General features: G+C 54.9%; 1 protein-coding gene across 11 annotated transcripts in view; it reads right to left on the bottom strand.

Moving 5' to 3' along the window:
- Positions 1–14,756, bottom strand: part of INPP5A (inositol polyphosphate-5-phosphatase A) — a 256,343-nt gene that overhangs the window by 160,486 nt on the left and 81,101 nt on the right. The window lies entirely within an intron of this gene.

Raw genomic sequence — 14,756 nt, 5'->3', positions numbered from 1 at the left:
TATAAGAGAGCTACACAGATTAAAAAAAAAAAAAAAAAAAAAAAAAAGGCCTTCCCCCATCACGATTTGCCCATGAGGTAATTCATTATGGACAAAGGACAGACAGAACTCAGTCATCCCTCTGAGGCTCCCCTGAGACAAATGCATGACTGATGGCTTCCTCTGCCCTATTGCTTCACCGAGCCAGACTAAGGCATAAGTGATTATTCCTCTACCCCCTCACATGTAAACTGTGTATTCAGTAAAAGGCTAATCAGAGACTCAAAAGAATATAACTCTTTGTCTCTTATCTACCTGTGACCTGAAAGCCCCCTCCCCTGCTTTAAGCGGTCCCACCTATCCAGAACAAACCAATGTACATGAACACACATTGATGTCTCATGTCTCCCTAAAATGTGTAACATCAAGCTGTGCCCCCATCAGCTCAGGCAACGTCATCAGAACCTCCTCAGGCTGTGCCACAGGAGTATTCTTAACCTTGGCACAATAAAATTTCTAAATTGGTTGGGACCTGTCTCCAACATGGTGGGTTCACACTTCCTTGTCCTGTTATGCTGGCTAAGTCCTTCAGTACCATACTGTCCTGTTATGCTGGCTAAGTCCTCCAGTACCATACTGTCCCGTTATGCTGGCTAAGTCCTCCAGTACCATACTGTCCTGTTATGCTAAGTCCTCCAGTACCATACTGTCTTGTTATGCTAAGTCCTCCAGTACCATACTGCATGGGAGAAATAAGATCAGGCAGCCTTCCCCTGTTCCAGTCTTCAGGTAAATACGCATTTCCTCTACCATAGTTTAAGTGTGGCATGAGCTGTGGGGTCCTGTAGAAGCCCTTCACAGGCTGAGAATGCTCTTTTCTATTTCTAGATTGCAAAGAGTTTTTATCAGAAATGGTTACACAATTGTGTCAAATGCTTTTTCTGCATCTGTTGAGATGATCACCTGGCTTTTCTTCCTCAATCAGTTGACGTGGTAAATTCTGTTGATTGATTCTTGAATGTTAAACCAGGCTTGCATCCCTTGATTTACAACATTTAAAAGAATTTTTGCATTTATTTTCATGGGGAATATTGGTCTGTATTTTTCTAATGTTCACATCACAGAATAATTCAAAAAGCATCATCTGTGACTCAATCTTCTTCTAAAGTCTCAGTAGAATTTCTATTGTTTCTTGTTTAAATATAGAATTCACCAGTGAAGCCATCTGGGCTGGGAGAGTTTTTGTGGAAAGGTAATGGGTAAAATTTTAATTGAACAGATACAGGACTACTGAGTTCATTATTTCTTCTTGATACTTTTGTTTTTCAAGAAAAAAGTTTCTTTCATATAAAATTTCAAGTTTATTGGCATAAATTATATTAATATTCCCTTCATATTAATATTCCCATAACCCACGATATATTTTAGCAAAGAACTTGGCTGCATTCTGTTTACGCTCTAGGGATCAGTGGAAATTTGAACTAAAGAGTGATGATTTAGGGTATCTGATGGAAGAAATTTCTAAGCAGCAAAGTGCTCAAAAAAGATGTGGCCTGGCTGCTTCTAACAGCCTATACTCAGATGTGGGAGCAAAGAAATGACTTACAACTGGAACTTACATTTAAAAGCAAAGCAGAGCATAAAAGTTTGAAAACTTTGCAGCCTGGCCATGTAGCAAAGAAAGAAAAAGCTTTTTCAGGAAAGAAATTCAAGAAGGCTGTAAAGTAACCACTTGCTAGAGACAGTTGCATAACTAAAAAGGAGTCGAGTGTCAACAGATGAGACAATGAAAAAGGGCCTTGAAGGCATTTCAGAGACCTTTGTGGCAGCTTCTCCCATCACAGGTCCTAAGGCCTAGGAGGAAATAATGGTTTCATGGGCCAGGCCCAGGACCCTGCTATACTGTGCGGCTTCAAGTCAGTGCTCCCCATATCTAGGCTGCTCCAGCTCCAGCCTCAGCTCAGAGGGGCCTAGACACAGCCCAGGCTGCCACTTTGAAAAACACAAGACCGTGGTGTTAAGCCTGTAGATGCACAGAAAGAAGAGTGAAGAATGCTGGCCAGGTGCAGTGGCTCACACCTGTAATCCCAGCACCCGAGGTGGGTGAATCACTTGAGGTCAGGAGTTCAAGACAAGCCTGGGCAATATGGTGAAAGCCTGTCTCTAGTAAAAATACAAAAATTAGCCAGGCATGCTGGTGCATGCCTGTAATCCCAGCTACTCAGGAGGCTGAGGCAGGAGAATCATTTGAACCTGGGAGACAGAAGTTGCAGTGAGCTGAGATCATGCCATTGACTCCAGCCTGGGTAACAGGATGTATAAGAAAGCCTAGGTGCCCAGGCAAAAGCCCACTGCAGGGGTTGAGCCATCACAGAACCTCTAGAGGGGCAGTGTCAAGAGGAAATGTGGGGTTAACGTTCCCACAGAGAGACCCCAGTGGAGCACTGCATGGTAGATCTGTGAGAAGCGGGTCACCATTCTCCAGATGCCAAAATGGTATATCCACTGGCAGCTTGTACCCTGTGCCTGGAAAAGCCATAGGCATTCAACTCCAACTCATGACAGCAGTCCTGGGGGCTGAACCCTGCAAAGCCACAAGGGCAGAGCCGGTCAAGGCCTTGGACGCCCACCCCTTGAGCCTGTGTGCCCTGAGTGTGGGACAGAATCCAAGGAGATTATTTTGGAGCTTTAAGATTTAACAGCTGCCCTACTGGGTTTCCAACTTGCCTGAGGGCTACAGCCCATTTCTTTTGGCTAATTTCTCCCTTTTGAAGCAGGAATGTTTACTCAATACCTATATCCCCATTGTATCTTGGGAGTAAATAGCTTGTTGTTGATTTTGCAGGCTCATAGGTGGAAAGGACATGCTTTGTCTCAGAGAAGTCATCAGACGTGGGACTTTTGAGGTAATGCAGGAATGAGTCAAGACTTTGGGGGACTATTGAGAACGGATGATTGTATTTTGAAATTTGAGAAGAACGTGAGATCTGGGAGGGGCTGGGGCAGAATGATACAGTTTGTCCATTTGTCCCCGCCCAAATCGCATGTGGAAATGTATCCCCAATGGTACAGGTGGAAGCTGGTAGGAGGTGTTTGGATCATGGGGACAGATGCCTCCTGAATGGACTGGGCCATCCCCTTGGTGATAAGTGAGTTCTTACTCTGAGTTCACATGAGGTCTGGTCATTTGAAGGTGTGTGCACTTCATCCCCACTCTCTCTCTTGCTCTGGCTTTCACTGTGTGGCACGGCTATTCCCCCTTTGCCTTCTGCCTGACTGAAAATTCCATGAGGCCTCCAAGGGCTGAGCAGGTGCCAGCACTAAGCTTCCTGCACTTCCTGCGAACCGTGAGCCAATTAAACCTCTTTCCTTCATAAATTACCCAGTCTCAGGTATTTCTCTATAGCAAAGCAAGAATGGCCTAATACACTATCCTTCCACGTTAGCTGGAAACAGACCCTGCCTATCACATTATTCTTAAAATTACCATCAGGAAAAACTGTGAAAGACTTTAAAATGAGCAAAAATGAGAATGCCTCCATTTAGCCCACCTATTTGGATTATCTCTACCTTAAGTTGTCTCTGAGTTACGTTGCAACTCTGTGAGTTTAAAAGCTGACGATGATGGAAATGATTCTTGACCAGAGAAATGCACAATGCCCAGCAGATGTGATGGATCATGACCCGGTGGATAGTGCCAGCCTTGCATCCATGAAGCACACTCATTTCAGCACTGCTGATGGGAGAAGCTATTTGTCTACATTCTGGATTCCTCCTTGAACCAGTTCTACATCTTACTGGGTCAATAAACAACATTTATTATCGCAATTTAAAAACTCTATTTTTAGGCCGGGTGCGGTGGCTCATGCCTGTAATCCCAGCACTTTGGGAGGCCGAGGCAGGCGGATCACAAGGTCAGGAGATCGAGACTATCCTGGCTAACATGGTGAAACTCCATCTCTACTAAAATACAAAAAAAATTAGCCGGGCGTGGTGGCGGACGCCTGTAGTCCCAGCTACTCGGGAGGCTGAGGCAGGAGAATGGTGTGAACCCAGGAGGTGGAGGTTGCAGTGAGCCAAGATCATGTCATTGCACTCCAGCCTGGGCAACAGAGCGAGACTCTGTTTCAAAAAAAACCCAAAAAACTCTATTTTTAAAATAGGTATTTAAAGTGAATACCTATTCATTTTATATTTGTATGATCATCAACATTATATCCTGTTTTAAAATTTATCCTCATACCCATAAGCAAACTTTAAACTACCTCAAAGTCCAACAGAAAAACAACTTTAAAAAATTAAGGCCTAACCATATCATAAAATATTCTGAAGCTATTAAGATAGACAGCATATATTAATCCACATAGAAAGATTTCCCAGCTTACAAAAAAGGCAGAGAGAGTAAGCTGTAGATGCATGTATCTGCTACCCACTTGTGGACGCCCCACTTGTGGACCACACACCTGCCCACAGCCATGCAGGCAAACACATACGACGGGGCGTACATCACGCTAGAGGTAGAACTGGGGATGGAAACAATGTTTATCCTTTTCTGCTTTGATCAGTATCCTCAGACTGCTACGTGGCAGGCAGCTGGTCCACACACGCAGCGTGCCGGACGCAGTCAGGTGCTCGGTGCAGCAACGTACAGCCAGCCAGAAGCTTCCACTCCACGTACTGTCCTTGTCAACAGGACGAAGGTCACAATGGATGTCCTGGCTACCTCATCTGCAGTCTGAGGACTCAAGATCGGCACCCCCTACACGAGCAGGTAACGGCCGCTCCTCCACACCCTTCAGGTCCCAGGCCAGGCTCACAGGAGACCTTCCCTCTGGGAAAGGAGTCCTCTACCGCCTCTCACTCCGGCAGTGAGTGTGTGTGAGCATTAGCACGCCCATGGCCGGTGGACATCCCTCCCTCTCATCCCTGCAGTCACCGGAGGGGAAGCTTCTTATCCTTAGATCTGATCAGGAGGCAGACGCGCCCTGAGAGAGCCACAGGGTGGCTTTGCCCCGAGCCACACTGCACAGGAGCTCTGGAGGGAGGGGACTGTCTGCTGAGTGGCCTGCAAAGAGCCAGAGCCCAGGGCCAAGCAGGGTCTGTCCTGGCTCTGCCTCAGCATGTGGCTTTGTGGCTCCCCACCTCAGTTCTGTCACCGGGAGACCAAGAATCAACACAGCCACCAACCAGGGCATGGTATTTGAGGAGCCACCGGATGATGGAGGGAGAGCGAGCCTGCAGAATCTTCCCACAGGTGAAGGCTGCGGGGCAGGGCTGGGACATGGAGCTGAGGCTGCAGAGGCGGCCTGCATCTGACCCCAGGGAGCAGACAGACCCAGGCTGCTTCCAAGGACCTCAGATGGCCTCTCCCCACCAGCCCAGCAAAGCAACTGGCCCACACAACGGCTCCACAACCCCCAAACATCCTCACTCCCAGAACAGACTGCCCAGGAGCTCCTGCATCCTGAAGCTGGGCTCCCTCCCTGCTGCACGGTGCCACTCGCCGCCGGCCACAGCTACAGGAGAGCCAGGACCCCATCTCCCCCACGCCACGTTCCCCGTCACCACGTGACGCATCACCACCATGTCACCATCACGTCCCTCACACTGCATCCTCCATGCCACATCACCACACCACCTCCATCACCACCACGCCTTACCCCGTCACCACGTCCCATGTCACTATCATGTCCCACGTCACCACTGCAACCCCCACATCCCATGTCACCACCCCGTCTCCTATCACCAACACACACTATGTCACCACCACGTCCCACACACCACCATGTCCCATGTGACCAAAGCATCCCACACACACCACATCCCATCACCACCACGTCCCACATCACCACCACATCCCACATCACCACCACGTCCCACATCACCACCACGTCCCACATCACCACCACATCACCACATCCTGCGTCAGCACCATGTTCTCCATACCACACACCCCACACCACACCCACAGTATCCCTGCACGCCACGTACCCCACACCACACCCACGGCATCCCTGCATACCACACACCCCACACCACATCCACGGCATCCCTGCATACCACACACCCCACACCACACCCACGGCATCCCTGCATACCACACACCCCACACCACACCCAAGGCATCCCTGCATACCACACACCCCACACCACACCCACAGTATCCCTGCATACCACACACCCCACACCACACCCACGGCATCCCTGCACGCCACGTATCCCGCACTGCACATCTGCCACTGTGGTCCTCCCTTGGATGCTGGTTCACAACCAACAAAGCACAGGCAACTCCCACTGCAGCCGCCTCCCACGCCACACTGTGGCTCTTTCAGGGCCCATCTGCCTCCCGGCCTGACTTAAGGACAAGAAGCTTCCCCTCCAGTGACTGCAGGGACAGGAGGAAGGCATGTCCACTGGCCATGGCATCCTCACACTCACACACATGCTCCTAAAACGATGCATACGACCATCCCACACCGCTCCCCACAGGACCCAGAACCAGCAGCTACAGAGGGTGGAGCCCACCACCACTAAGAGGTGAGGCCCCTGTTCCCCAGGCTCAGGGCCTCAGGTGCCAGACCCACCAGGCCACGCAGGTCGCATCCCCTCAGCTGAGGCCGGGGCCTCGCTCGAAAGTGCATCGCAAGAGGCAAGAAGCCTCCCAGCCACCTAGAGAGGCAGACATCCCTTCGCCCTAGCCCGGGGCCTCCCAGCCCTTCAGTCTCCAACCAGCTCCTCCACCAACCCAGCGCCCATTCCACCAACCCAGTGCCTCCTGGGTCTTCTTGGCTTCGAGCAAGGGTGTCCACCTCAGTCCCAGCTGCCCACTCCCCAGCAGAGCCGGGTCCTACCCCAAAGATGGGGCCCTCGAGCAAAGAGGCCTGCCCAGCTGCTTCACCAGGGGCGGAAATGCAGCCACAAAGCTGTGCATCGAATACAGGCTGGATCCCACCCCTTCGGTCAAAAGAGCGCAATTAACTTCCAGGTTCCGAGTGTTCAGAAGCCTTCCCACACCCAGCAGCCACTTCCTCCAACTCCACTGAGCAGCGGCCACGGACCTGCCACCCCAGATGCCTGTGGGTTTAAAAGGAAACTCAGTGGGCCAGAAAAGTCACGTGTGAAAGCCCCACAGAAGTCTTCCTCACACAGCATCCCGTGTGCTTCTAGGGTGCACATTTTGAAAAGGCTAAAACCAGCAGTTGCATCCTGAGCTAGTTCCTGACACCACGTTTGGAAGACAGGCAAGGAGGAGGATGGGAAGCTTCTGAAACGAAGATCTCCAGTGTGGCCCACGGGCTGCGGGCCGCCACAAGACAGTGTCAGGAATTCAGAGCAACTCGAGACATGGATCAGGCCACTGTGGGGACAGAGGGCAGCAGCTCCAGGCCCAGACTCAGGCTCCCTCTGGCCCCATGTACCATCCCTCCATCTGAGTACAGCCTGGCGTCCCCCAGCAAGCGTTCTTTGCGGGCCCGCCACGCTGACCCAACGCTGAACGCTTCACGGGAAGGCATTCTCTTCACTCCGGCTGCCGCAACAAAACACCACAGCCTGCGGGGCCTACGCCACAGACGTGCGCTCCACAGGGCGCTTGAAACTAGGATACGAGCGAGGCCAGCCCGTTCCACAAGGAGGGTCCATTCCCCACAGACGGCGCCTTCCTGCAGTGTCCTCACAGGACAGAAGGGGTGCAGCAGCGCTCAGCCTCTTCCTTCAGGGCACTGATCACATTCATGGGGATGGAGTCCTCCCCTGTGATCTCATCGGCGCCCAGGGCCCGGCCTCCTGAGGCCACCTTGGGGGCAGGATGTCAACACAGGAAAGTGGGAGGGGCCACAGCATTCTGAAGACAGCAGTGGGGGTTGGCTCTTGCGTTTGGGGCCTGAGCCCCTCTTGACGTGGAGAAGATTCTGGAACCCCTGGTGATGAGTCTGTGAGTCTGATTCTCAGGAGAGAGGACGGAACCTGGACGGATAGACAGGACAGCTGAGGAGGCCAGCACAGGGTGAGCCCAGGCTCTGCAGCTTTGTTTATCTATTTATCTTTTTGAGACAAGATCTCACTCCATCACCCAGGCTGGAGTAGAGTGGTGCGATCTCGGCTCACTGCAACCTCTGCCTCCTGGGTTCAAGCGATTCTCCTGCCTCAGCCTCCCAAGTAGCTGAGATTACGGGTGCCCACCACCACGCCTGGCTAATTTTTTGTATTTTTAGTAAAGACCGGGTTTCATCATGTTGGCCAGGCTGGTCTCAAACTCCCGAGCTCAAGTGATCTGCCTGCTTCAGCCTCCCAAAGTGCTGGGATTGCAGGCGTGAGCCATCGCGCTGGCCAGGCTCTGCCTGGGGACTCAAGACTTGAGAAGGCATGCCAAGCTCTCAGGCGCCAGGCTGAGTTCCGGACCTAATCTTCGAAAGCCGTGGATCCCCAAGGCGTCGAGGGTGCTCAGGACTGGCGATGGAGGCACACACAGGCTTTTCTGCACTGTCTCCTGCACTCTCTACAGGGATCAAGTTTTACAGAAAAGGTTTCTAAAAAACCACGAAGGTCATAGTTAGTTCTTCTGTATATAAAAGCCACTTGTTCAAGGCTATTTTGAAAAATAAAATAACTGTATAATGGAAACTCTAGGATTTTAAAAAACCCAAAACAGTCAGAGGCCCAGTGTCAAGGCGTCTCATCCATCCCTCGCCCTTGAGCTACTGGCACAGTGGGTTCTGATCACGGAGACCACCAGGTATCTGACCCAGCCCTGAGCGAGGCCCACTCACTGCCAGAAACCCACCAGCCCGTGGCCCCTCAGTGCAGCAGCTGAACTGGCTGACTGCCTAAGAAACCAAGTCAGGCTAAAAAAAGCATGAGAGTGGGGATTGGGGTTGAAATCTTACTTTTGAGAATTGTCTTTTCTAAGTGTCACTGAAATTTCTTCCTTCTGAAGAGGCTTCTTCCAAGAAAACCAAGAAAATTTGGTTTTGCAACCAGGAAAAATGACACACTGCACAGAGCAAACCATCATTCATTATTTTTCTTTACAAACGACTCTATTGTCTTTCATAAAGGCTGAGTCTCCAGAAAGGACGCCAGGTGCTGCTGTCCACCTCCCACAGCCCTGCCCGCCCTTTTGCTGGGTCCGACAAACCACTCGGCAGGGCCTCTGTTCAGTGGGGGACTCAGGAAGCAGGGGGTCCTGTGGGGGTACTCGGGAAGGAGGGGGCTCCTGCGGGGAGACTCGGGAAGGAGGGGGCTCCTGTGGGGGGGACTCGGGAAGGAGGGGGCTCCTGTGGGGGGGACTCGGGAAGGAGCGGGCTCCTGCGGGGGGACTCGGGAAGAAGGGGCCCCTACGGGCTGTGGCGTTCCAGGGGCTGCAAGTCACAGAAGGAGAACCATCTCGCTCAGAACTCAACTTCCAGCACCACTGGCGAACTCTATACTGTCAACATTCACAGTAACTGTTAAGTCGTAAGTAAAAGAAAAAAAGTAAAAGGGAAAGAAATGGAAGAAATGGGACGTGACATGGGAATTCCGGGTGGCCTGAGCCTTGGGTGTGAGGTCTGTCAAGTTGGGGTCTTGCTGGCTGCTCCCAAACTGTTCTCCCCCATGGCCACCGGTGCAGAGGGCCCCACGCTGAACAGGCTGCAGACCCGAATGTGCGGGAATTGTCCCTGCTCCACGGGACGGAGCAGCCAGGACCCATCCCCACTGCTGGCCCCTCTTGGATGCGCCCAAAACCCCAAAAGAATTCCAAACTCCCCTACTGCCCCAAGGCCTCCGTTTTAAAAGAAAACAAACAAACAAAAGCCTTAGCTTAACACGGCAGCTGTTCTTGCCAAATATAACACAAACTAGGAAACCTAGAGAGCTTGGAGGCAGGCTCCAGCCACAGCCCAGCCCCTCACAGTCAAGGGCCACACACATGGCCAAGCAAGGGACAAGGGCCCCTCCAGCCAGTCCCACTGTCCCAGACCGGCAAAACCAGGAGGGGAACTAGGCCCCAGCCCAAAACACCATCAGCCAGCTTGGAGCAGCCCTAGAAGCGTCAGGCCCCCTGCACAGCCTCCCCGAATCCCCAAAACACAGCATCACATTCTAACTCAACAGGACAGAAAATCGGAAAGAGAGGCTCACCATGTGATGAGACGACATTTCTCTACCACAGATCTCCTCTGACAGGGGCTCTCCCATGAACTCCTCACCTCCCTCACCCTCCTCTGACGGGGCCTCTCCCCTGCCCACCTCACCTCCCACACCGTCCTCGGACGAGGCCTCTCCCCTGCCCACCTCACCTCCCTCACCCTCCTCTGACAGGGCCACTCCCATGAACTCATAACCTCCCTCACCCTCCTCTGACGGGGCCTCTCCCCTGCCCACCTCACCTCCCACACCCTCCTCTGACGGGGCCTCTCCCCTGCCCGCCTCACCTCCCACGCCCTCCTCTGACGGGGTCTCTCCCCTGCCCGCCTCACCTCCCACGCCCTCCTCTGACGGGGCCTCTCCCCTGCCCGCCTCACCTCCCACGCCCTCCTCTGACGGGGTCTCTCCCCTGCCCGCCTCACCTCCCACGCCCTCCTCTGACGGGGCTTCTCCCCTGACCGCCTCACCTCCCCTCACCCTCCCCTGACAGGGCCTTCCCGTGCCCACCTCACCTCCCTCACCCTCCTCAGACGGGGCCTCTCCCGTGCCCACCTCACCTCCCTCACCCTCCTCTGACAGGGCCACTCCCATGAACTCATAACCTCCCTCACCCTCCTCTGACGGGGCCTCTCCCCTGCCCACCTCACCTCCCTCACCCTCCTCTGACGGGGCCTCTCCCCTGCCCACCTCACCTCCCTCACCCTCCTCTGACAGGGCCACTCCCATGAACTCATAACCTCCCTCACCCTCCTCTGACGGGGCCTCTCCCCTGCCCACCTCACCTCCCACACCCTCCTCTGACGGGGCCTCTCCCCTGCCCGCCTCACCTCCCACGCCCTCCTCTGACGGGGCCTCTCCCCTGCCCGCCTCACCTCCCACGCCCTCCTCTGACGGGGCCTCTCCTCTGCCCGCCTCACCTCCCACGCCCTCCTCTGACGGGGTCTCTCCCCTGCCCGCCTCACCTCCCACGCCCTCCTCTGACGGGGTCTCTCCCCTGCCCGCCTCACCTCCCACGCCCTCCTCTGACGGGGCTTCTCCCCTGACCGCCTCACCTCCCACGCCCTCCTCTGACGGGGCTTCTCCCCTGACCGCCTCACCTCCCACGCCCTCCTCTGACGGGGTCTCTCCCCTGCCCACCTCACCTCCCTCACCCTCCTCAGACGGGGCCTCTCCCGTGAACTCCTCACCTCCCTCACCCTCCCCTGACAGGGCCTCTCTGGTGCCCACCTCACCTCCCTCACCTGCCTCAGACAAGGCCTCGCTCCTGCACTCCTCATCTCCTAAGACCCTCCTGACGCTGAGCTCTCCCTGTCCCAATCTCAAAAGACCTCTTTCCAGATGTTTTTCCTGCTCAGGCCTCCGCTATTCTCCAAGGGATCTACTTCATCCTCATCCCAAACCCAACCATAAACCCTGGGGAACAAGAGCTTCTTCAGTTAGTGAGCAAAGACACCAGCTCCGAACCCCATGGCAGACGCAGCTGTCTGGACGGTGAGGAGCGGAGCAGAGGAGCTGCCACGGCCCAGCCCACGGGTGCCTGAGCATCAGCGGGATGTGGATGGCTGGGCCCAGCTGACCCAACACTGGGTGGTCCCCACGCTGGTCAGCATAGGCTGCAGACCCTGGAGCAGCCCCAGGTCTCCCCACCACACCTGCGCCCTGCAGCGAGCTGGCTGGGGCCACAGGCCAACGTCCACTGGCAGGTCCTCTGGGTTTTTTTGCAGCTCTCTGTGCTCAGGTCACATGTCCCAGGGCCAGCACCTCGCTTGGGAAGTCCAGCGCATGGCCCAGCCTGAAGAGAACCCAACAGGTGTGCAGGCCCGGAGCGAGGCCCAGGGCAACCCCTACTTCCTGTTCATGAACTGCTTCCCACCCCCCACCCCCACCACTGGGCTCCACAGAGCTGCAGGAACAGAGGGGACCAGGATTCGGGGGTCCAGGGACACAGGGAAACACCTGCTGGGGGCTGCAGTGTGGGGATGGGGGCTTCCTCCACATTGACCTTTCCGGTCCCTCACAGGTGGGGCTCACGTGCCCCTCCCTGAGGCAGAAGAGGCCTTTGGAGCCCCAGGTAGATCCTGGCCACCGCCTGGTGTGAGGAAGCCCAGGGTTTGCTGGGAGCTGTTGCTGGGACCTCGGTGTCCGCCATGGCTGCACCACACCACCAGGAACGGCGGGTCAGGCCCAGACACTGAAATGTCTCCTAAAACCCTGCTCCTGCGGGCCAGCCGCTGGCTTGATTGGGACAAAATTAAAATATGATTAAAATAAAATAAACCAAGAAAAAAGCAGCAGACAGGCCAGGCGTGGTGGCTCATGCCTATAATCCCAGCACTTTGGGAGGCTGAGGTGGGTAGATCACCTGAGGTCAGGAGTTCAAGACCAGCCTGGTTAACGTGGTGAAACCCTGTCTCTACTAAAAATACAAAAACTAGCCAGGCGTGGTGATGGGCACCTATAATCCCAGTTACTTGGGAGGCTGAGGCAGGAGAATCGCTTGAAACTGGGAATTAGCCGGGCGTGGTGGCAGCGCCTGTAGTCCCAGCTACTTGGAAGGCTGAGGCAGGAGAATAGCGTGAACCCGGGAGGCGAAGCTTGCAGTGAGCCGAGATCGCGCCACTGCACTCCAGCCTGGGCGACAGAGCAAGAGTCCGTCTCAAAAACAAACAATGACGACGACGACAACAAAAAAGTAGCAGTTTTCAAAAAGGAAAAACACCAAAACACAAGAGCAGATCCTGATTTCAGCTGTGAATGCGGCAGGTTCTGCTCCTGGCCGGTCACACACACCTCAACATTCAGTGAGGGAAACCCTGTGGATCCCTGGAGAGGAGACACGTCGGGATACACGCCGGGAGAGGATGAAGGTTCTGCAAGGATGCGGGTCTCCCCGACAGGCACACACAGCAAGACCCCGCCTTGCAAACCCACCCCGCCGCTGGCCCCCCACGTGCAGTTGGCATAAAGGACGGGGATGACGAGAGCACCGTGATGGGGGTGGCGCAGCAGCTTCAACTCCTAGAGGGTCCTCTTTCTCCAAGTGAGGGCTGAGTAGATGATGTCGCACATTACAGCTAAATTCATCGTACCTATTATTTCAATTTGTAAATATATGTTTTCAAAGGGGAAAATGCCTCTCATTTGCACATCTGACCAAAGACTCTACAGAGAGAGATTTGTCAGGTCCCTGGAGAACAACGGCTTCCTCGCCGCACAGGTTCTGAGCACACACACGCGCACGCACACATGGGCACACAACAGCTTCCTCGCCGCATAGGTTCTGAGCACACACACGCGCGCACACACACACATGCACGCACACATGGGCACACACACTTCCTTGTAGGAAAATGGCTTCATCACATGGGTGTTAGGCACACACACACGCACACACATGTGCATGCACACACACATGCATGCACACATGCACACACACTTCCCTGTAGGACAATGGCTTCCTCATCACATGGGTGTCAAGCACACACACGCACACACACATGCACACACACATCGCTGTCCCTATGGAGGTACTTGGATGCTGGCTACAGAAACACCATTCCATGCTGGGGGCCTCACCACATGGGAGCACTGGTGGGCAGGACACAATCCTGACGGCACAGAGGTCCCCACCCATCCTGGCTGCCCCAGCTCCACCCCTGGCCCAGCACCTCAGCCCCAGGTCGTGCCACCCCCAGGTTCCATGCCCCCATCCCCCTACAGAGGGCCCCCAGGCCTCCACTCTGGCCTCCCCAGCCCATCCCCAACCAACAGCCAAACACACCTGAAACAGGATTTCAGTCCCCGGCTCAGCCCTTGCTGTGGGTCTGAACGCAGGAGCAGCTCCACCGTCCAGGCCACCCCACCCTGACACTGACCTTGCCGCCAGCCCCTGGAGCCGAGCCTGGCCACCATCATGCCATGACCACATCACCCTCCTCGCCCACCGGACCTCCCCCATGCACCCAGTCCTCAGAGAGGCCTCTGGCGCCACCCCACAGGCACACCTGCTCGGCCACAGGCCCCAGGCAGCTCCTTCCATGAAGACCTGCAAGGGCACCCAGCCTGTCTCTTCACAGTGGCATCTGCAGCATCCGCACCAGAGCACGGCACAGTACCGGGCTCCATAAACACCGGTCCCTTATTAGTCAGGGGGTCTGTGCCTTGGCCTGGCAATGCCAGCCCGAAACTCTCCACACCGGTCGCCTCCCCTAGTCCAGCAGCCACTCTCTGCACAGAGCCGCCCCAGCCCTTCACGCAGCCTCGCCAACTGTCTGGCCCCCACACAGCCTTGTACTGCATGAACCAGACCTGCTGAAAAGCACACCCAGCCTCACCGCCAGCTCTCCATGGCCCCACTGGGGACGCTGACCCAGTCCTGGAGGGAGCCCCCGGGTTCTCTGAACCCCACGGGGAGCGGGGAGGGAGCCGGAATATGAACAGTGAGCCTGAGGAGGATCTGGCCAGGCTCACCGGCAGGCAGGCAGCGGACCGACTGTGGCACAGAAATGTGTTGCCCGGCACAGGCAGTGGAGCTGAGACCCCCAGCCACAGCCTAGGCCTGCGCTCCCCATAGACACACCAGACTCCATGGAGGAACACCAAAGCAAAAAGGCACCTTATTGCTAAATAATGAATCCAAAAGAACATGT

Source organism: Macaca fascicularis, chromosome 9 (assembly GCF_037993035.2).
Source record: "Macaca fascicularis isolate 582-1 chromosome 9, T2T-MFA8v1.1".
In the NCBI taxonomy this organism is placed as follows: domain Eukaryota; kingdom Metazoa; phylum Chordata; class Mammalia; order Primates; family Cercopithecidae; genus Macaca; species Macaca fascicularis.
Note: the sequence above shows the minus strand (reverse complement) of the source record. Positions and strands in the feature narration are given on the sequence as shown.